Source organism: Sipha flava, unplaced genomic scaffold (genome assembly GCF_003268045.1).
Source record: "Sipha flava isolate LNK unplaced genomic scaffold, YSA_version1 222_pilon_pilon, whole genome shotgun sequence".
Classification (NCBI taxonomy): Eukaryota; Metazoa; Arthropoda; class Insecta; order Hemiptera; family Aphididae; genus Sipha; species Sipha flava.
Genome location: NW_020272853.1, coordinates 1,407,268 through 1,432,308, shown reverse-complemented (window position 1 = coordinate 1,432,308; position 25,041 = coordinate 1,407,268). Strand labels below are relative to the sequence as shown.

The following is a 25,041-nucleotide window of genomic DNA, read 5'->3' as shown; positions in this document are numbered from 1 at the left end:
AATGAATATTCCCGTTCGAGGTTTTATTTTTATTTTCATTTTTATATTTCCTAAAGAAGCTCGAATGTAAATCTTTACATATCTATGTGTATACACTAGCGTCACCGGAGGCGGATTGGTACGGTCACAGGCTAACCGGAAGCACGAGGTTTAAATGCCCCGAGTCGGTGGTGTATATTCAAAGAGAATCACTAAAGAGCTGTAAAACTTTGTTTGAACTGTCAATAACATTAACCTCCCCTCCTCTCTCTAAATAATGTTCGGAGAGCGTCGATACTATCCCCGGCCCAAACTGTATCACTTGTAATACTATATAAAAAAAAAAAACAATGATGTTATGATTTTCAATAGGTATTTCATCAATTTTGTACCAAATATTCCCGATAAGTAATTCAATTTTCTCGAACTGTTCACTTAAAAATTATTCATCAACATAAACATTCAATAACTTACTATGAGTTTCTAAACGGTATCCTTATCTAGCTGTCTGATTTTATCAAAACCTACTTTTTTTATCGCAATTATCTATTATAAAAATTGATCTGAAATTTTCCTTGAACATTTATTAAAATGCTCAGTCCATTTTAATAAATTAAAGTGATTCGATTGTTTTACTTTTTGAAAGAGTTTGATCTAAAAACTTATTTAAAAACGAATCAGAAGTAAATTGAATTTTAACCATACAAAAAATATTATATATTTCCGCCTTTAAAGGAACAATGATTTTTACTTTATATGGTTTATGTACTTCTACAAACAGTTATATTATTATTTGATTATGATTTATCCAATTTTATAGAAAAGAAAAAAAAAACAAGAATAAAACTTTTAATTTGATAAAACTACTTTTTTCGTATGAACATATACTATAGAGCAAAGAAAAAATGCTAACTTACCCGGACGTTACGTTTTCATTGTTATTGAAATTGTCTATATTTTCATTGAACGAAATGGGTTCTCTTGCCCTACACTGATAATAAATAATATTGCCATTGTTAATTACAAAATATTTAATTATTTTAATAGTGATAATATTATTATAGTATCGATAGTACACTCGGTGAGTTGCGGTATCAAAACTAACACAACAGAATTATCTACTGTTTACCACCAATGGTGAGCGTTACACTCTAATGGTGTACTATTTACTCCCTATTATTCAGAGACACTAAATTAAACGACAATGAACTTGTGGGTTAGCGACTATACAAATACGTATGTGGATCGAAAAGGAATTAAAGTCATAAGTCGACAAGTCGCAGCTCTGAGATCTAAGAAGCAGACTATCGTATAAAATATGATCGCATTTGTTTGTTCATTTTATTATTTAAGAATATGATTATAATGCTTCGACAATTTCATGGCAGTTAATAGATATGTATTAAATGCTCTACTTCAAACCGTTTAAACACGCACGTATTATTATTAAATAAAATGCCTACGAGTACATGTGTATATTTTTCCAATTGAAAATACAGTTTCATGGTGAAATCATAACATATTACAAATACGATTTTTATGTATCGTTATTATTAAACAAAATTACTAATTGATTTGAGTACAAATACCAACGAATACATTTATAAAAATCACTGTTGACATATTATACGAATGGAATTGTTAGGATATACGATTAAAAAAAAACTTCTCGTCGACCGTTTATGCATAACTATTTCATTGGAAATTATTATTATTTTATATACCATGTTATTTAAAATGTAAATATGATACTATAATGGTTCAGTCTCCTTCCACGTGGTAGTTGGATATTACAATAGCATTTAATTTTAAACAAATGGAATTAAAACTGATAAAATAACACATAGAAATAATTTTAATTCATATAAACCAATGAAATCAGTAATTATTCGATAATATATAAAGAAATACAAAACAAAAATAAATAATTTGAAGTATACAGAGCCTAAAATGCCAATACTATGGTAAACTATTTTCGAAATAAAATTATTTATTAATATCAATTCCATTATGTGAAATTATTATTTTCAATTAAAATATTAAATTAAAATAATTCTTAATTCTTTGGACGTTTATTTGTCCTTTATAATATACGTTTTTAATGTTCATATATACACGTAAATAAAATATGACTGAAGTAAAGAAAAAAAAAGGTCAATTAAATTACATATATATATATGCAATTCGTATTGGTTTATTTTGATCAAAAAGTTGTTTGAGGTTTTTCTTCCTTTTTTATATAATATATGAATAATATATTATATTATGTTTTGATTTCGCATGAATTAATATGACATAGTTAATGTTCCAGTTCATGGATATAATTCCTTTAAATGAAGTAAAAACAGATAACAAACAGTTAAAGATCATGTACACGTATGAAAAATAAACATGGTTGTGATATTATCGCTGGAAAAATACTGCGTTTCTCATTACATACAACTTCAACTAAAACCACTTTATGTTCGAATTAGCTTTGTTGACGCGATTTAAACGTTAAAAATCATATATTTTACTATGACTAATTGTCATCTGCCGGTAATACGCTTACGCACCAAAATTTTTTTATAATATCTAAATAATGTTAGCTATTAATTTACTAATTACACTTAATTATACACTTTATTCTTTGAATATTATTATTTTTACCATCGAGATCGTAAGGTATCCAACCAACATTTAATCACTCCTTCACAAAATATCTATTCACGCCGTGTTCTGGAAATCTGATTCAACGACCAAAAATTACATTTTCCCAAAATAATATAATGCTATATTTAGGTTAATGAATTTAAATTTAAACTTCATTCTTAAATTAAATTCTCCTCTTTTTTCTCAACTTTTTTTCTATGTACACGAATATTCACAACCCGTAATATTTGTTACAATAATTTGATGATTTCTATTTTTTATAGAGATTAAACGCCGTTTCGACTGAATTTCACTATTTGAAAGGATATCAGTTTAAAACTAATTATGGAATTTCAATAATAAAATCGGTAAAACGTATAGGTATTATATATATAAAACATTTTAAGTCGTATAAGGCTCTAATATTAATTTTTAGCCTTTAATAATCCCTACATCTTTTACATCCTATAAATACAGAAAAAAGGACTTTTTTCCTTAATCATTCTTGTTCATATTTATTAATACTGATTATCACATATTTGACCTGTTAAAAAAAAAAATCTGTTAACCTGTTTCATATGAATTAAAAGTATTTTCTATTGAATGAAAATGTTAATCAAAACCATTCCTGATCAACTTAATTGCACACAAAATATTTTATAAAAATTAGTCAAGCCATTTAGGAGTTCAATGACATACATATAGACGGAAAATTCTTTATTAATATATTATATTATATAAAGATATGCTTTAAATGTTAGTATAATCTATATATATAAAATGGAGCCGAAAATGTATGAAATTTCATCAATTGAGAACGGCTGGGCTGATTTGACTCAAATTTGTTTTAGTTGTTCGCAATTGCTAAGGGAATGTTTTTATGAAAAAAATTGTTGGAAAAGTACTAATGTTTAGTAAATCGTAGTTTAATTTAATAATTTTTGATCCGGTCGATAACTGCGCAATTGAAAATTAACTATTAAATAAAACTACTAAAAACTATTTAAAAACAATTAATTTTATTTTTGGTATTAAATGACGGGTATTGCATAAATATTAAACAACAATATCCCGCGACAGGTGCCAAAACAAAGAAGAATGTTAGTTCCAAGGATTATTATGCATATTGGTTGATGATTAGACGCGATCAAGACAATGTTATTCTACGATGTCGTGAGCTTTGTCAACAATTAATGGTTAACATGTATGTAAAGAAAGAAAGCGAACGATTTCGATACTTGCGATTCAATCAATGAAAAGCTGCGTGCAGAAAATCCTCAAAACAATTGTTAGATATCGGTGATGGGAAAGTTACTATAGATGAAACGGAATGTATAAAATTAACGACTGATTTCTGCACAATCATTGATTCGCAAGATGCTTTCATTGACCAGATATTTTCCAATGTACACAGACAATACACAAATCATGAGTGGCTGGCAGAAAAAGCAATTTTAGCAGCAAAAAATGTGGATGTCAACGAATTGAATCTCAAGATACAAAATTTGTTACCAGGAAATTTGATGTCATACAAAGCTATTGATACAGTTTGCGATGCTACTGAAGCTGTAAATTATCCAGCAGAGCTTTTAAACTCATTGGATTTACCTAGTTAGCCACCACATAATTTACAACTGAAGGATAGATCTCCGGTTATTTTGCTTCGTAATTTGAACCCACCACGGTTGTGCAACGGCACGCGATTAGTCATTTTATTTTATTTTTTTTTATTTTTAAGCTAGATAATTGTACAATCTGTAAAAATTACGGTTTACAATAAGCACAAGTGATAATGGAGTTTATATAGAAAAAAAACAAATAGTGGATAAATTAACAGACAAGTCAAATAATTACTACTATTTACATCTATTCAGACAGGGGGTTTGAGCGAAGAGACCATCTATTGATGGGACTTCGTGACATATTATGGTGGGGGTTAGTCTAAAAGTAGATCACGACACCATGTTCATTTTAGACGTCTTCTGGGGTCACCAGGAATAGTGGGAGAAGATAGTTTCGAAATCAAGGGGTTACGATGATTCTGTAGGTTGAGGTGCATGCGTTTGTAAAAAGTTTTGGCAACGTTTTTAACTGTTTGGATGGAAAGGTCTTTATGGAGAGTATCATTAGAGATATAAAATGGAGCTTTGGTTATTTGTCGTAGGCATTTGGATTGAAAAGATTGAATTTTATTAATATTGGAGGGTTTGGCGGCACCCCATAATTGGATGCCGTACGACCATATTGGTTTGAGGAGTAACTTATATAATAAAAGTTTATTTTTAAGGTTAAGATATTTAGATGTTAAGAGAAAACGTAGTTGACGAGAACGATTGTTTAGAGCAAGCCGTTTGGTGTGGATATGTGTTGCCCAGGTTAGCCGGGGGTCTAGGTGAAGACCTAGGTAGCGAACATTTTGGGCAGGTGGGATCGGGAGGTGATTTAAGTACACAGGAGGACAAACAGCTTGTCGAAGCGTGAACGTACAATGGACGGATTTGGTTTCATTAACTTTTATCCCCCAATCTTTATACCATATTGATAAGATATTAAGGTGGTTTTGGATAAAGTTTGAGGCCGTTTCAGGGTTTGAATTGAAAGCCAGGAGTGCCTTGTCATCAGCAAAGTCTCCAGTAGTTGTATGGACAGTGGTAGGTTGGTCAGAGATGAATATGTTGAACAGTAGTGGAGCTGCGACTGCTCCTTGGGGGACGCACGATTAGTCATTAAAAAATTAATGAAATATGTTATCGAAGCCATAATTTTAAATGGCAAATTCCGAGGTGAAAATATATTATTACCGCGAATCCCTATTATACCCACAGAAGTGCCAATACAATTTAAACACCTTCAATTTCCAATTAGATTATCATTTGTAATGACTATCAATAAGTCTCAAGGCCAAATGATGTCTGTCTGTGGCTTAGATTTGAGCACATCATGTTTTTCACAAAGACAATTATACGTGGCGTGTTCTTGAACCATCTAGTTTGTTTGTATTGGCAAAAGATGGGATAACAAAAAATATTGTACACTATGTTGCATTAAGGTATTAATATTGTTTTTTACTAATATTATCATAATTAGCGATATATATAATTTTAAAGGATCAATTTTAATAAATCGTTTAAAAAAAAAAATGTTTGATGTTTTTTCATTTTTATATTCTAATACCGTTCACAGCACTCCATAACTCTTACACAATTATATTAAATTAGTTATTTTTTTTTAGCAAAATATTCTCTAAAAATAATATATATGACAAAACAAAGTTTGTCGGGTCAGCTAATATAATATAATATTATAATAATTGTTATATTAATAATTGTACTCCTTTCTAAAGTCTGACTTCCATTAATTTATCACACTCAAAAGTGATAAAAGTTAGCTATATACTCGTAAATAGAGAGCGTACTCTCTACTCGTTGGATTAATAATAAATGGTTCTCATATTGAAGTCATCAGACGTCGTAATGCTACATATAATCGTGAAACGTATAAGCTTGCAGAACGGCAGGTTTTTACAATCCTATTAGCTATTTAATTATTGCATAATAGTTAAAGTGAAACTCGTCTGAAGTTAACTGGCTTTATAAATTGTAATTTCAATCGGCTAAATCGATGCATCGAACTATAATACATGTTATTAAAATATTTAATTATCAAAAACTAGTTATTATTATAATATTTGTACTTGTAAATCACTATGCATAAAATGATTTATTGCGTATGTCGAATATATCCAAATGAATTAAGAAACTAACGAAAATCGAAATTTTTAATAATGCTGCTCGTGGGAGTAAAAATAGTCGAAACGCCACGGTTTTACGTGCATATTTTTATGCAGGGCTGGTGATAGGGTGGAGCAGGGAAGGCTAGAGCCCCGTGTCCCGTACCTCCGACAAGGCCCATCGTCTCAGCCTTTTATACAAAATTATTTTATAATCTCATTCGTAGTAGCACAAGATGCAAATTTAAATACTTTTATTGTACTAAAGTACTTATCTACAAGTATGTACAAATAATTTGTATATCTTGGCCAAACAAGTGTAATTAAAAGGGGCCTTGAACCGATTTGCCATGAGGTCCCAAAATGTTCTCGCCAACTCTGTTTTATGTCAACTTTTTTTTTTATCATCTAAATGCTTATAAAAAGCAATTTAAAAAAAATAAATGAAAATATTAAATTTAAGACCCAAAACTATGTAAGTAACGCGGAAGAATGTGCATAAAATAGAGATGAATATGATGTTTTGTTGCGGTGATGGACCTTAAAGACCTGTAAAAGCCTACAAGTAAGTAAGTACATTTAATAGCAAATCGGTGGTTTCTAATGTGTAACTAAGTGGAAAAAAATAATTTCCATTTAATGATAAAAGTAGTTGTTCTTGTATTAATTTATTTTTGCGATTTTTTCCGTACACCTCTAAAACCGTCGAATAAAATCCGAATCAGTATGGTAAGTCATCATTGATGACTATAACAGAATTCGATTTACATGTTTACGTCATACTCGTAGTGTTTTCTGCGACCGGTAAATAATAATAATAACCGGTAGTAATATTTCACTATTATTATCATTTTTATTGTACATATACTATAGTATATACATATATAGTATGTATACTAAAGTATACATCATATATGATGTACTCAGAAAAAGAAAATGTCCGAGCGTTTATAATTATCTCATGAGTATACACATATATAAGCAAAAAATGATGTTGATGGGCGGGGAAACGATTGCCGAGAGTGAAACGGAAATGTTTATTCGCGGATTAAATGGCCGCGGCCAATCCAATAATCTACGTCATCAGAAGTAATCCCGAAGTTAACTCTCTAACCTCTTGTCCGCCCTTTCTACACACCTACCACGTGGTATATATATGCATTGACTACCGGTAAAAGTTTTCAGGGGCAAAGAGCGTCGAATGGGGTGGTGGTGTGTGGAGTGGAAAAAAGTTTCAGAAAACAAGTCCCGAATAAACTTCGTGCCAAAAAACTTTTCCTCGACCGTTCAACGACGACGTCTGAAAGAAGATTGTCAGTGGCAACAAACATAACTGCATTATATTATTATTACATTGTTATACCAGCGCGCGCGCGGGGGGGCCAAGTTTTAAACAGTATTTTGTGCTCCGTTGCCCGACCACCGCAGCCTACCCCGTTGGCCATAGCATTACGCTGTTGCGCTGTGTTCCGTAAAACTTTTCCCATATAAAGAGGAAGAAAGAGAGAGAGAGAGAGAGTGAGATGATTTCCAACCAGCGCTGTTGGCCAACTCGACGAACTTCGAACTTAATTGACTGATTGCCGACCGACACGAGTGACCGCTACACGACTTCACGTATATTTGTGTGTATATGCACGCATATGCATGTATGTATGTGCGTGTCGGTATTCGTTTATCAACTGACATCACAAAGTGAAGGAGCGGAGATGAATTGGTCTCGACAGTTTTTTTCGGCAACGCACGCATTAGTTTCAAGTTTATTTTCAACCCTATACAATTTAACCAAGTAATATTGTATTTACAACGTGATAAAATCAGCATCGCATCGAAAACCAAGTACCAAAAATAAGGTGTTTACAATTTATTGCGATTATAATCAATATTGTATACATTTTTTTTTATTAGCAACGCTGTTGATAAATGTCTAAATAGACACAACCGTTCCGTGTCCGCACCATCCGTTCAATATCACTGCAGGTCTATTTAAGTCTCATTAACACATAACCGTTCCGTATCCGTACCATCCGTTCTGTTTCCGGTGTTTTAAGTTTGTTTACTTTTTATAGAGTAGGCGTGTTTGCACGTTATTATTAAAATAAACTTGTTTTAAATAAATTGATTTTATTATATTTTCTAAAATATTCACGATAAGTATCGATGACAAACTCTTTGAGATGGTTCGTTCTCACATGGAGTTGTAATAACTATTAATAAAAATAGGTACGAAAATTAATTAGTATAAAAGTTGCAGTTTAATATTAATGATTTTATTACAACACAAAACTAAAACAATACAGACGTACATTTCATATTGACGCATGGTACTACTTTGAAGTAAGTTAGTATAGAAAAACTCTAAAAACCATTTTCACTGAGGTCTGAACGGATAATCAATTCGAACGGCTATCACGGATACAAATCACTTCCACTGATACTAAACGAATGGTGTGGGTAGGGAACAACCATTGTACAGTTATGGGTAAAGAGTTTACCGTGATATTCGTTCAGTATAAGACATTAGTGAAAATGGTTTTTATAGTTTACGTCAGTACGAAATACACGTGTGTACAATTTTAATTTTGTGTTGTAATAAAACAATTAATATTAAATAACAATTTGTATATTAATTAAATATTATAACTATTCTTATTAACTGTTTTATTATTAATTATTTGAGTGAAAATATGGTTACACTTAAGTTGTTACTAGATGAAGAAGAAATCCGGAACCGATCAGTATCAATAAAATCTCCAAAAACATTGCCTCCGACAAATTTAAAAATACGGAAACGGACGAATACTGAATGAAAATATGCAAGCTCTCCCATTTCATAACAAGTACACAAACTTGAAATTACGGACACGGAACGGACAGTGCGGATACAGAGAGGGCACGGAACGGTTATGTGTAAATAGACATATTTACAATATACATGTACATATTTACCAATATCGGGGTGCCAACTTCATGAACAAACCAAATTTGTCCGATCGGTTCAAAATCGGCAAAAAACCTTTGCCTGGTCAAAAAATGTTTATAAAAGATAAATAAATTTAAATCTATCTAGATAAACATCAAAGATAAATACATTTTTATTTAGATAAAAAAAGTATTTAAAAAGTATTATGAATACAGTTTTCCGAATACTGTACTTGGAATACTATCAAAATCTGACTTAGTACTTCAATATTATTTTAACGCATTTAACATGATTAAATTAATATTGAAAGTAGACATTATTATTAGTCATTAGTAATTTATCTAACCACTAACCATCATAGAATAAGTGGTAGAATTATGTACTCAATATAACTAACCAACATGCCAGTAATATATACACAGGATTATACATTTATTGTGAAAATATGTAAAACCATAGACAAATGAGTCTATTGTTTATTTTACTTTATATTAAAAATACCCAGTTTCAGTCCATATTGCGAATACATGTGATTGAATTTCACTTCGAAGATACCCTTATTACTTTTTATAAATATAAAACGTCGATTTAAAATTCTTTTAGTTTGAACTTAATCTCGAAACCCTGAAAATGGTTAGATATTGCGTTTTTAAATCTCAAACCGAAAAAAAAATATAAAATTACCAAATGTGAATGTTTTTTTATACACAAAAATACATTTTATTAATAAATTATTTGTTATGATTTGTAAAATACTAATATATTTTAAAGTTATAGGACGAACTTTGAGCTTAATATTTCTAAAAACATTTTTAGTATGCAAAAAGTTCTTCGATCAAATTTGAATATGTTATAGATGGAAATTAAAGTAGTTATTAAAAATTACGTGTTCATTAAATTAATTACGATGAATAGTAATCATATTATTCACAGTTTCTAAAAATATATTAGTCCAAGTACATGCTTTTACTAAACATTTAATGATAAATACATCTCAGGACTAAGGTTTATATTTTTAAAAGAAAAATTTAAAGTTAATGAAGAGAAATGAACTGCAGTGATAAATTTTTTGTTTTTGAAAAACTACTTTTACCATCTATCAAATATACGTTTAAGTTAAGAAATTTTTTTTAAAATTTTTCTTAAAATTGTTGTTTAAAATTACGATTTATAAATTAAAACAGAATAAATGCAAGAAAGAAATTAACAAACCATGAACGAGTATTAACCGGGATACCAAGAATATTTTACTTTCAGTTATGTATAGATAGAGTGTAGTATAAATTGATCAATGGTTACTTTGTTTGTTGTCCTTTACCGTTGATTTTTGTAATAATTTTCATATTTATAAAAAAAAAAAATTTGAAACTCATTTAATTGGTCAACCGATTATTGATTGCTATCAATGCTAAATAAAACGTTGATATTTTGTTAAGGTACCAAAATAAAAAATGCATATAAAAGGTTGTTAAAATGACTCTCAACCCAGATCTTCAAACAAATAACTTTGATACTAGATTAACGAAAAAAAAACGTTGCAAACATCATAGATCACAAATATTTGATTTTTATTGATTCAACTCCAAAAAACAAAAGTAAATAGAAGTAAATATATTTATAACAAAGGTTTATCGCAAGTCCAAACAGAAATTCGTTATATTAAATTAATATAATTTTAGTTATTGATTATAGGCAAATACAATTTTTTAAATAATTAATTTCATCAATATTTTTTACAATATTTGTTTATATTTTAGTTTTTGTATATTTATATTAACAGACCAATCGTTGAATAATATTGATATTATAATAATATTGATTCACTTCCTACATAAAATATATGATTTTTTACATTATCAATATTAAATATTCGGTTCTGAAAATATCTATAGCAATTTCAATAATACAGAAATTTGAATCGTCTAATATAAATTAAAATTGCTATCCTCAGAAATATCGAAAAATTCAACGCATTATCAATTCGTATTACCTACTTTCTAAGTTTTGCTTATAATTCAGGAATATCAAACATTTTTTAAAAATAATAAGTTACTATATTTTTTCATGATTCAAATATTTTTATGAAAAATTAAGAAATAATTTATAAATTTATTTTTACATAAAATGTAGTTTTAGCTATTTATGATTTTAATTACAGTAAGCAATACACTTCAATGTAAGCATTCTTAACCATATATCTTACATTTCCTAAAAATCTCAATTCTCGATCAACAGTTATTATGGTTTAACTTATTATAGAACATATTATAGAAAATTGAGCTTCACTCAAAATCACTATTCGTTTATGATTGATCATCGATTTGATTTGACACCTATTATACCCCAAATGTTGATTTATTTTATAAGTAACCCTCAAAACTGTCATCAGTTTTTTATTATGTAAATAAAAACATTCAAACTATTTGTACTATGACTTGGTAAACTTTTTACTTATAATGTCGATTCAAGCACTAAAACTTTGAAAATAAATAAAAGTTCAAACATACATTATAATGGAAAGTCAGCTATTCGAAAAAGTAATTAGCAGCAAATACACATGTTTAAAACATTTAGTTTTATTATGTAAAAGAAAAATTAAAAAATAATTTATGCAAATGACTTGCCACACAAAATAATTGAGTCTTTTCGCTCAATAAAGTGATGTAATTATATTACATTTTTTTTAGAATTTCCATCCGACTGTTACAACCACTGCTTGCTTATAAAAAAAACCAAATTGTCGTCTTGTTTAATTTAAAATATATTTATTAATTATTTTGCACAATGAGAAATGTGTCACCAAACTTTTAAAACCAAATTAAATGAATGCGTTCATCATCACCTTTTAAGATATTTCAATGCATATACATAGTATAATTGTAATATATACTATAAGCACTATAGAAAAATTAAAAAACCTGCTTTATAGTATATTCATTTAACTCTTTAGGGTAAGACTTGGTGATTTTAAAAAATCCCCCTTTTACCCTCTAACGAGACAATATCACTGTGATGCATATTTAATGTCAAACACTTTTTATAGTCGTATATTCTACGAACAAAAAATTACACGTACGAGCAGAGGTGAATGTGTTTTTACACTTTAATTACTCCTGGTGAACTATAATAAGTGTAAAATGTATACAATGATTCCTTAGAAAAAAAAAATCATGAATTATTTTTATTTCATTTATTCCTACAAAAATACTAGTTATAGTTAAAAACAATGCAATCCATTTATGTTTATATAAAAAAAAAATCGATTCAAAGTGTTTATGTGAAAAAATGAGAAATTATTGTGATTGTATTTTTCCAAGAATGTTTGACTTTCAACATTTTCAATAGATTATTATTCTAAATTGCACCACTCATATTACATTATAAAAATTATATTTTTAATTAGGCAAAAGAAACAAAAGTTATAATGGTTCATAGAGTATATGCCTCAGAAGTATATGAATATATGCATATAATTTAAAAGAATGTACTTGAATTTTCTATATCCATTGTATATTATACTCTTATGTTTATATGTGAGAAAATGTATAAAAGTCTATGGCCATTATATCACCGATTGTAACCATCCGAGTAAAAATTAAATCAAAAATACTTATAGTTGAATTCAACGAAATAAATATTTTTGAATATATCTCTAACGGGTTTCCGTGAAATATTGTCTTATAAAGAAGTTTGAGCTTTACTGAATAAAATATGCAAAATCTTATAACGTTGTAATTTCTTAGTCAAACATTGTAGCACAAGTACACTACAAGACGCCCTCGAAAACATTTTCTACTGTAAATCCGGTAATTGGTATTTATACTATTTAAATTTTCACCTAAACGTTATTCCGTCGAAGTTCCACGAACCTAGATTTTGCTGTATTTCCCGAAGATAAAAGGAAACGGAAAATTCCAGTACTTGAAATACTCATAAGTGTATATATATATTTAAAACTTCCAAACGTTGTTTAAAAGTGTATTCAGAAGAATAGCTTTTTATCCTTCCTCCCCCATAGTATTTATCGATTTAATTATATTTAACACCATTCGCGTTTGTGATTTAGCGAACAAAGGATACCTAGAGATACATTTTAAATATTAAATACTATTAATTGACTATTAAATATAGTGATAACGCACAAGGTATTAAGTCTGTCAATATCAAATAATGCTTGGAATGTAAATATATATATATATATATATATCGCTAGGAAGGTTAAAAGTAATCAAAATTCTCATCGTTGCATACTATATACACTCGGATAACATAATATAAGGTTAAGTAGAACATTAATAGTACGATTCCGATTTTGGTGGGTATACCCAACGGTATGTTTAGTGAGTAGAGCGGAAACAAATATTTGAGGCATTATAAGGGTCTTCATCGCCATAATAGTCCGCGAAAGACAAAATTAATGTATGAAATCAATACGAGTAATTAGGTACCATGCGATAACGTCTCCTGCCGATGAAATTTCAATGACATATTTTGTTCAATGTTTCAATTTTGTTCTTTTTTTTCGTACAAGAGTTTTTACCGATTTTATATGCTGGTTTTTTAAACGTTATATGCAAAATATAAAGATAGGTTTATGTTAATTATAATAAAAACCACTGTAAAATAATTTTCAAACATTTGTAATAAAAAAAAAGATAATTTTTAATAAAGGATTACGAATACGTAACATTTTCAAGAACTATACATATATATTTGATAGCGGTAGATTTAACGCTGATAAAAACGTCAATGATTTGACTATCTTGTCTGTATAGGTTTTCCTTTAATTTTAATTATTTTTAACATTTTCCAACTTAAAAATTTTGCTGAAGTTATGATTTATGTTTCTGAATTTTTTTTTCGATTTAATATAGGTTTTAAAGGTAAATTAATTTTTAAGATATTATACATGAATTTATATTTATTATATACATTATATTTATTCACCAGGAGAAATAAATGAACCACAACAGTATTTGCATTAAATATATGATTCACAACCATTTTAATTTGAATATGTTTTATTGAATAATTTTATATTTTAATATACATAACTAGTGTGTGACATAAATATGCGAAAAATCATACCAGTATAACACCTGTATTATTTATAAAAACATTGAATTATTTTCAATCAAAAATTAATTTTCTCGTGTTTGAATAAAAAACTAAGAACAGAATTTACTTTTTATTGACTCGAAAAATCTGATTTTAAAACTTTCAGACCATGATCATCAGGTGCATAAAATTGCAACTTCGGAAATAGGACAATGTAGGTTATTGTAATAAGGTTTGTTTAAAAAAAAAAAAAAGTTACTGGATTCATCTATCTTTTTCCACTCGGCGGAAATTAAGTATAAACTTTCAAAACTAAGTAATGTCAAAATCATCGTATGAATATTCCTGGAAACCAAATGTAGTTTTTGTGTAAAGGATGTGCATATTGGAAATGAGCAATTATTATATAAATAAAATAAAATAATGACCTTTAAAAATTCAATTATTTTGGTCATAGTTAAGAAAATACTATCAATAAGATACGCATAATTAATTTAATGTTTAATTAAATCCTATAATAAAATAAACTCTCTTGATTTAGAGTAAGTCACCATTCAACAAAATACATGACTATGATGTGATTTTAATTTAATTTCTCAAAAATAGGAAACATTTAAAACTTGTTAAATTTGTTTAAATTTGTTAAAACACTGTTTTTGGGTTTGAAAAACAACATGTATAAATATCCAAAAATATAAAGACGATTTATAAAAAAATAAACCTAAACTATTATCTATCTTAGCGCGTCCTCAATGAATTTCGAAAAAATTATAATAGTATCATGAAAAGTATCATAATTGTATATTAATCGTTATATGACCGGATAACTAATAAGTGCAACGGCGTGATCCATGACATGAAAAATTATCATTGTTCGAATATTATTAATTAATAAATTACAAAAAACAATAATTACAAATTCTTGTTTTTATTACTATGTAGGTTGTCCGATAAATAAGGAGCAAAAATATACTGAATAATGAAAAATGTATTTATTACTTCAAAACTTTTACACGATAAAACATTTTACTATTCTTCTACATAGTCACCATTCAAATTGATGCATTTTTCCTAACGATTGAGTAACGTGAAAATGTCATAACGTGAAAATGTCATTTCGAAAATACGCAGCACACTTTCCATCGAAGCATTCGGTAACTGCGTTCATGGTGTATCATCAAATTTTTAATATTATCAAAAAAAAGTCAGAAAAATTGAAAAAAAATTCGTTTTAAGATAAGAGGGTTCAAAAAATGTGAAACTACTGTATGACATTATAACCCTGTATTCAGCGGCAAAAACTAAAGCTTGGCTGGAAAAATACAAGGTGGGAAATATCGCAATATCAGCCATATAGTCCTGATCTGGTGCCCATAATTGTTTTTTTTTTTTTTTTTGTCCCTTAAAAAAAAACTTAGAAGAAACTCATTTTCAAAAAAAAGAGGAGCTCATAAACGCAGTACCGAATACTTTGATGGAAAACGTGCTGTGTATTTCCGAAATGGCATTTTCAAGTTACTCCATCGTTAGGAAAAATGCAACAATTTGAATGGTGACTATGTTAAAAAATAATAAAATATATCTTATTTATCGTGTAAAAGTTTTAACGTAATAAATTAATTTTTCATTATATTTATCAATATATTTATGTACCCTATTTATTAGACAGCCTAAGTATGTCCAGGAATTTTTGATTTACTTTTTACAAACTGTATCTACAAGATCATCAATGATACCTACAACATTTTTCAATATTATTTCCACGAGTAATGAAATCTACGTGACTACACCTATAATCTGCATTTATTAATCGTGTTTCATACTGGAACTATTAAAGTAGAATGAATTGAACAATAAGGTATTGTGTTCACTTTTACCTGTTTCCAGGAATTTTTGATACACATTTCAGAAATTAGCTGTTCATTGTTAACCACATAATAACGCTTTATTTTCTTTTTTGATGGTTACGTTTCGTACTATAAAAATGCAAAAAACGGAAAATTATTAAGATTACACTTCACTTTCACGTACACAACACGAAATTCTAATTTATGTATTAAAATTTGGGTATTGAGATTAACATGATTGTTATAACCGCAAGTATCCAATATATTCAAGTATTTCCTATCAAATCAATAACGATATGCAATATGTTCAACGTTTTTAGAAGTCTACTTTACTATAATAATAATAATAATAATAATATTAATAATAATTTTATTTTAGCGAAACATAAATAATATACATCAAAGTGATAAATAATAATTAATAATTACAAGTTTGCAAATACACTTTAAATAAGCTTACAGATTATTTTAATGGTCTATAAGTTTAAATTCATTTCTTATAAAAGAATAATAATACAACAAATATAGAACTAGTATCTAGTAACTATAAAAGTAGTAATCTTTAAAAACATTTGTAAGAGGTTGAATATTTCAAAGAGCAAAGCCTTTTCGGATGATTGGTAATACTAGGAAATTAGATGTTATGATATGTTAAATGTCATTGATTAATATAGCTTTTAAATTATAACAATTAATTATTTGCATTCTATGTTCAACTAAAATTAATACGAGTGTCTTCCTATAATGAAGAAAATAAATAGATTATGAAATAAAACTTTTTTGAATCCTTTGAATTTATGAAACACAAATAAGAATATTAGAGTACATTATATACATGGCTAATATTTTTTAAAAGTTTATAATAATTACAAATGTAGTGTTCGAAAATGTAATTAAATAATTTCAAAGTCACATTATTTATTCTTAATATTTGAAAAAAATATGTACTTGAATATTTTACGAATACATTTTAAAACATGACATTGTTATTAATTGCTTTTGAATAATTTAACGATAACAATAAAATGCACTATTAAATATCTGAATGATAAAAGTAACTATTCATTTTTTTTAAATCAATACATTAATTGCTATTTTATATAAATTTTAGGAATAAGACTTGAAAAAAGAAAATTCGAATTCGTGTATAAAACTTTTGCTTTTGATTTCAATATAGTACTGAAGTTACAGATAATCCACTCCGGATCTTAATAAAATTTAAAAACGAAACGATCTAACATACGTTTATTATAGATAATATTTTGAAAATTATGTTGTTGTCCTTAAAACAGTAGCATTAAACATCATATTTATATAAATGTTAAATCATAGATAAAAATGAAAAAAAAGCAATAAGTTATAAAATATCTTTAAAAATAATTCCAACACAGATTTTTCACATAATAAAGGAATTTTATATGCTTTTATTAACATTTCAAGTCTTTAAAAATAGTATTAGATACACTTCATTAAATATTGTAATCGTCATTATACATGAAAATTGGAGTTTATACCGAATTTTAAATATTTGTCATTATGAAAAATGTTGGCGTTCAATTATTAAGTATACCTACTGCACAAAATAACACATTTTTTAGGGAAAAATCTAAAAACTCTTGATTCCTCGAACGTTTATTTCAAAGAATTTTTTTTTTCTAGTTTTTCGTTAATGATGAAAAACTATTGAAAAAAATCAAAGCTGATTATTTTTAATAGTTTTCAAGTACTAACTTAATGGAACGTGGTTAGAAACTTTGGGTTAATTACCTTATAATTTGATCTTAAAAAAAAAAAAAAAAACATCATTGTTAATTCAATACATTACTCATTTTACTAAGAACTTAATATACTTTTTAAAAAAATATGGTAAAATACTAAGACAGAACCCTTCTTCTATCGTTTCTCATATTTTGGACATAACGCTTTTACTGGTTAAAAAAAAGTAAATGAACATTTTAATTTTGTGTTGGTCACTTACATCGTACCTATTGTACTAAAAAAAAAAAAAACGATTATTAACAACAGTTGAAGCGTCATTGAAAATTCAGTTACGAAAATATTTAATTATTTTACATAATACAAATACTATAATCGTTATGGAGAGTTTGCACTGCGATTATTAACAGTATGAAGTTTTATAAAAAAATGAATTGATATCGTTTGTTTTGTATTATATAGAAAAGCATTTGTATAAAGTTGATAAGTCTTATTGATATCTATGTTATGAATTAAACGTAAACACAATCAATGTTGATACAGTTTAAACTTAAAAAACACTAAAATATAAGCTGACAGATTAATAAATTGTATTTTAGACAATTTTTCAATACTTACTATGTGCTTTACAATATTTAAGGTTTTCTACACCCCACACAATTAAAAATAGAGTTAACCAAGTTCTATTTTTTTCATGTATTAAAATAATTAAAAACGGGAAACTATGTTTATAGTTGATAGCATTTAACATTTAGAGCTCTATTTGGAAATCTACTGAAATTGTTGATCAATAAAATTACTTTAATATAGAATCTATTATCTAATTTTAAGGCAAGTTTTGATGCAGATTTATTAATGAAAAATATTTCCAATACGTTAAATTGCTTAGCTCAGAAACTTAAATATTTAAAAAAAATAACATTTTTAGTACATACCTACTGGTGTAAAATATTATTTTGAATTTACAAATATTTATATAACGGATCATTAAGAATAATTGATCAAGGCAGAACAATGAACATTATTCATAACTATAGTTAACTTGACACATATTTCGAGTTTGCATTTATATTTTTTTTTCTGTGCTTAACTATCAATATTCCAATATTTGTGCTCGACAACAAATCGGACAGATTTCTAACTTTAATTAATTGGGTTGATAATAAGTAATAATACTTTCTAACACATTGACGTTAAGTACAGACATCTTCGATTTAATTAATGTTCCTTAATTACACAATTTTTAAACCGATATACATTGCAATACATGTACTAAATAAAGCTCTGATCTAATTAGAAATTATATATTCACTGATTATTATTATTATTAATCACAATTGTTTTTGAACTATACACTACATTTTCTGGGTGAAATGGAAAAATGAAAAAAACTATGAATTTAATTTAACGAAATATCTAATTGCATGTGAAATAAAATAAATAGTCAATACATAGCCTGTAGTAGTTGTTCAGGTTTGACCAATAAATCTGTGTTTTAAAATATTGATCTTGTTATTTTTATTTTATTTATAAATTTATTTAATTTTTTAAGAAGGCTTCAAAAACTAGACCATTAGTCCCTTAGACTTAATGTGTCAAAGGTACAGTAGGATTATCAGTTTTACTGAAAGTCTTGTTTTTGGAACAGTTGATGGTGAATGGTGGTGGTTTCTTCGCTCAAGGCTGTGATCAAACCCATGATAACCAAATCGCCGGTAACCATACATTAAAGCACAGCAATCTTATCCACTCTGGCCCTCCATAATACATTTATGTTTGGTATTTACTAATATATTACATTATATTGATCATTTTTGAAACGTTAGTTATCAGTTAAACTAATATTTACGTTCTATACATGTATATATTTATGTTATTTTTGATATTATAACAAGAGAACGGATTTAAATGCTCTGCAAATTAAGTAAAATTTCTTGAAAAAATACGATTTAATCCATTCACAACAGATATTTTTTTTTTAAAAAATGCATTAAATAAGTACTCTTAAAATTATTTTTAACATTGAAAAATGTTGTATTGTTATAATTTAAATCTTAATCCTCATTAATAATTCGTATAATTTTATTATTTTTCTTCTCCCATTACCTTTTTATCCTGAAAATTATTTTCAAAAAATGAATTCGCAATTTAGATAGATACATAAAAAACTTAATAAATGATAAAAAAAATATTTTATTTTATTCTTTTGTAATGAATTTAAATTAAATTTCTGTCAAATTGTATTCATTCTTATATAAGTGACTTAATAACATAAAAATACACAATGTTTTCGGACATTCGGAATAAATACGTTTTTTATTCAAATCCATTCCTTATGTAATAAATTTAATTAATTCAATTTAATTAATTCATTAATAAAAAATACATATTTTTTTTTTAGAAATCAAGTACTGTGATCTAAATTGATTTTTTTTCGTCGAGATTTTAAAAACAATACAAATGTGATGGATTATCAAATAGGAAAAATGTATGTACATGCGTATACAAGTGCATGTATTTTAAAATTAATAATATAAAGTTAGTCTACCGGACCACGAAAACGTGAAATACTCGAGGAAAATGTTAAGGTGTTAGTACAAAATGTATGTAATGTAGCTCCATTTAGGAAAAACAGTAAGTACACATAATGACTGAATACTTAGAAAAAAAAACTGCGAGTAAAACTTTTCATTTTTTTTTAGAATATTTACAGAACTTTTATGTTATACGAAAAACGTTAACCCCGACTTTATGTAGTTGGATTTGCGATAAATACTGACACACCGAATAAAATATTTTTAACGTTTAATTTACCTCTCTTTCAATAATAATAACAGTCTATTTGATTTTTTTTTTAGTTTCTATTGATCAACACGAGTTCAAATATTATACCAAGAATATTAAAATATTAAGATCTTATATTCACTGAATATAAATAACAAATACAGAATTAAAATACAGAAACATTAGAGTTAATGTCATCATAATTTACATTGGCAAATGTCTTACGTTATCTATATAAACCTGTATTTGGTTATCAGCAAGGAAGATTGTCAACTCCGCCAAAATATCGGTTAGGATAAAAGGGTAATAAAAAGTATAATGTAAACTTCGCCAGTTTTTTTGTCTTTTGCCTGTAAATTCTTTCATAGTTATCTAAGAAATTAATTTTATAAAAGTCAACCGAATGTTCATATTTTTAGTAAAGTTCTTACTGATTTTCAAACCCATACTAATATAAAACTAAATGGAATATCTCAAGTAAATAAGTAAAAATTCGAAAAAAAAAAACGACAGTGTTAAGGGATACTATAAATAGGTACACTAATGAAGTAATATAGGACTTAAAATACTTACAAATTATATCACATAGTTTTGTTTACATACTTGACATAACTATATATTTTTGGATTATTAGGTATAACGATTATTTATTATGATTTTTTTGCTATGATTTAAATATTTAATGTGAACGATATGTTATATTATATTATAATTTTTTTTTAATGATATATCATATTAATTTTATACTACTACTTGATTTTCTTCACTGGCGTTTACATGAACTTAATTTTACCTGATTTTTTTCGGTGGTGGAGTTTACATGAACCTAATTTTACCTGTTTGTTTTTTTTTTCTGGTGGAGTTTACATGCGCCCATCAGCAAATTATCTAAATAAAACGATAAAATTTTCAAGCAGAAAGAATTAAAATTTGGAAATTCGAAACGAACAATCGTTTTAGTTTCAATTTGAATTATGTTTTTTTTTTTTTATTTTATTAATTGGTTTTAGCTTTTAAACCATAATTCATATAGGGAGATAACTTGAAAAATTATCAACCAACTCAATTCGACCTCTAGAAAGAGGTATATCAATATCAAAATGAAAAATATTCTATGTATATACCGAGAACCGTGTATGATTTAAATAAGAAAAAAATTTAAACATTTTTTTTTTATAAATATATTATATTTATTTTCAAATTCATTACCTCGAGTCCACGACAATTAAACTCTAAAATGTCAAATAAAAAGTTCTCCAAACCCCTTTAAGTGAAATTAATAGTGTCATAATATCAATGCAATAAAAAAAAATTCGTTGTTTAAATAACGTTTTAATTAATTAATTAATTCGTTATTAAATTTGACTATCAAATAAACTATTCTTAAGGTTAAATTAATTATATTTTTATAAATTTTAAGTTTCAGCTCGCTTGGGATTTACATTTTGTTTGAACATAGTTTTACTATTCATTTACTATGTAATTTCATGGCCAGCTTGAAAGTATGTATACAGCTGTATAGTATAATACAATGTGTTAGTTAAATTAAAATACTAATTACCAATTAGATGTATACATTTTGTTAAACTTAGCGATTAAAATTCGTTAGAAAGTAAATTTTTTTTTAAATTTGAAACGATTCCTGTTATACATATATCCAAAATAATTGTAACTATAATATAAATTTATATGTTTCACACATATATATTCAATTATTTTTATTTCATAGAAACCTATAATTACTATATTATACTTTTACTCCGACTCTGTTGTGTTATAAATTTAGTGCATCCCATCCGTATTTTTTTTACAACCGACAATCTAGGTATAACTGTAATTCGTTTTGGCGCAAAACTCGAAATCACGAGTAATAATATCAGTTTGATTGTTTTAATGATTAATAAAATAAACAATTTGCAGTAAGTCGTTGAAATCTAACGCAATAACCAACAAAATCAACAAGTTTTAATCGTTTACCCACATACGTGATTCATGTGTTATAATATCTGTGTAAATAATGTGATAATTAAATTTGGTATATTATATACGTACGATATAATCACTGGTGTATAGTTGATTGCGTCTTCACAAAATACTTAAAATCCATGAGTACCACCTACTCATATATTAATCGGAGCGTTTCATAACGATGAATCTATCATAAATATATTTCTGAAGAATCCTCACGGGATCTTGGTTGCATAATCAAAAAAGGGAAAAAAAAATAATTAGTAAAAATAAAAAAAGCATGAATAATCTGATTTGAAAATGTAGTCGATTACGGCGAGTGGAAGAAAAGAAACAGTTTATATAGTAATATGCAAATAAGAATAAAAGTTTGTTATAAAAACGAAATGATTCCTAAAAGTTGTTAAAAGTAAAAATATTTTTTATAAGGGGAACTGGTGTGGTCTTCTTTAAACGAACTCGATACACAAATGTTATTTTTCCCCAAAGAAGAATCGGAACTTGTTTTATTTTCTTTGAGCTTTATCACGTCAAAATTACAGTGGACAGGATAATCGTGTACGTCGGCTGTGACAATAAATAAAATACAATCAGCAAATATACGCGCGACCGCTCTCACACACAGACCAAACAACTTGGGAGAATTAGAAGCGACGACTATATCAAGGCCGTATCCGAGGGGTCCTGCTATAAAATGTCATCAAAGTTCTAAGACTTAATTGTTTAGCAATCTTTTCCAACTAAAAACACGTTCAACGTTTTTCCCTTTAACAGTCTGGAGACTTTTCAAAGAATATATTATTATTACGAAATATCTATTTACAAGTTTCTCGAGAAATCGTTATGCACATAAGCCACGGCGTTATCGGAATAAAATAATTCGATTCTACAGAAATAACTGGATGCGAAACATTTTTAAAATTTTAAAAATTTTAGTCGTACGTTGGTACCGATCATATAATAATACTATTTGTATTTCGGAGTTTTCGAAATTACGGGAAAATAAAGTTGTAGAAGCAACACACTGCTTTCGACGCTGCACTACAGTGTACCTATTAGAACTATAACGCGCTATCGTTGTTTATTGCTTCGTTTTACGTACTGTTGTTTGCATACACGGTGGAAACGTGTGTAAAAACGAGCGATAAAAGAACGGGCACCGTCGTAGTCTCGTGTCGGACCGGTGAATAATATTAAAAACTGTATATCTACTACCGTTATCTGCTCGCGGTCGAAACCGACGAACGATCGAAAGACGGACGTGGACACGGGGCACACTCACCTCGGTTGCTGCATCGGTTGCACACGCACGGCGGTGCATGTCGCGCGGCGCACAGTGAGCACCAGCGATAGTGCGACCGGTCAGCGGCGGCGGCGGCGGTAAGGCGCGCGACGATCGTGACCCGGGTGACGGGACGCGCCGAGGAGTGGTTGAAAAGAGTTCGCGGAAAAACACTCGTCGCCGTCGTCGTAGTCGTAGTCGTCGTCGTCGTCGTCGTAGTCGTCGTCGTCGTCGTCGGTGGCGGTAGCGGGAAGCGCGCGCGCCACGAACGGCGAGAGAAAACAAAAACTCCGCTCGCGGCCCAATCAATAACCCGTGTTTTTCCGCAGACGTCCCGTGCTTATTGAAAAATTATATTATAAAAAATATAAAACGAAAAAACGGTGGTGGCGGGCGAAGCGGCTGAGGAGGGGAAAATGAAACGTAGAAAAAACGTATAAAAAGAAAAAATATATAAATATTGAAAACTCGCGCGCTGACGGGCGGGCCGTGGCCGACGGGGAACGGGAAACGAACACGCGTCCGAACTCGACACCGGAAAAACTAACGGCGTACCGACGGCGGTATTTTCGCGGTACAATTATTGCTGTCGGCACATCACACGGTCATATGATTATTATTAATTCTCGTCGCGGCGGGAAAATGTTGTGAAAAAAATGAAAATAAAATAAAATGAAAACGACGAAATCCGTTCGACGGCGGTGCCGCGCGGTTAACGGACGTCACGCGGTCGGCCGGAAGAAACGGTCGAAAACGACTCGTGCGACGGAGAGGCCTTGCCTGCGTCCACGTGCGCGTAAGAGCGGACCGGCGTGCGGGCGTGTGCGGCGCAGTCGGGTCGGGCGCACGGGATAAAGGCGGCCGCCGCCATTCAACGCGGAACGGTGTATAATCACACCGACTGCGAAAGTTCGACTGGAAAAACTTTTACGCGCGCTATCTCTGTCGCACGCCGCCGCTGACGGTACCCTCTCCCCGCTCCAACCACCCCGTCAGCTTCCTGGCCCTCTTATCCCCCTTCCCTCCCTCCGACCGGTCTTTTCTTCCTCGACGATTTGGCCGCCGCCTCCGCTGCGCAGCCCCGTCGTGACTACTACTACGACGACGACGACGGCGACAGCGA

The 25,041-nt window shown here is 28.8% G+C and overlaps 1 protein-coding gene across 4 annotated transcripts in view; it reads right to left on the bottom strand.

Moving 5' to 3' along the window:
• LOC112683280 overlaps window positions 1–24,819 on the bottom strand; it is a 271,887-nt gene extending 247,068 nt beyond the window's left edge. For all 4 annotated transcript variants that reach the window (XM_025554218.1, XM_025554219.1, XM_025554222.1 and 1 more), the window contains exon 1: window positions 23,919–24,819. The gene's annotated coding sequence lies outside the window, so the exon portion shown is untranslated. The remainder of the gene's footprint in view (window positions 1–23,918) is intronic.
• Between the last annotated feature and the right edge of the window lie 222 nt (window positions 24,820–25,041).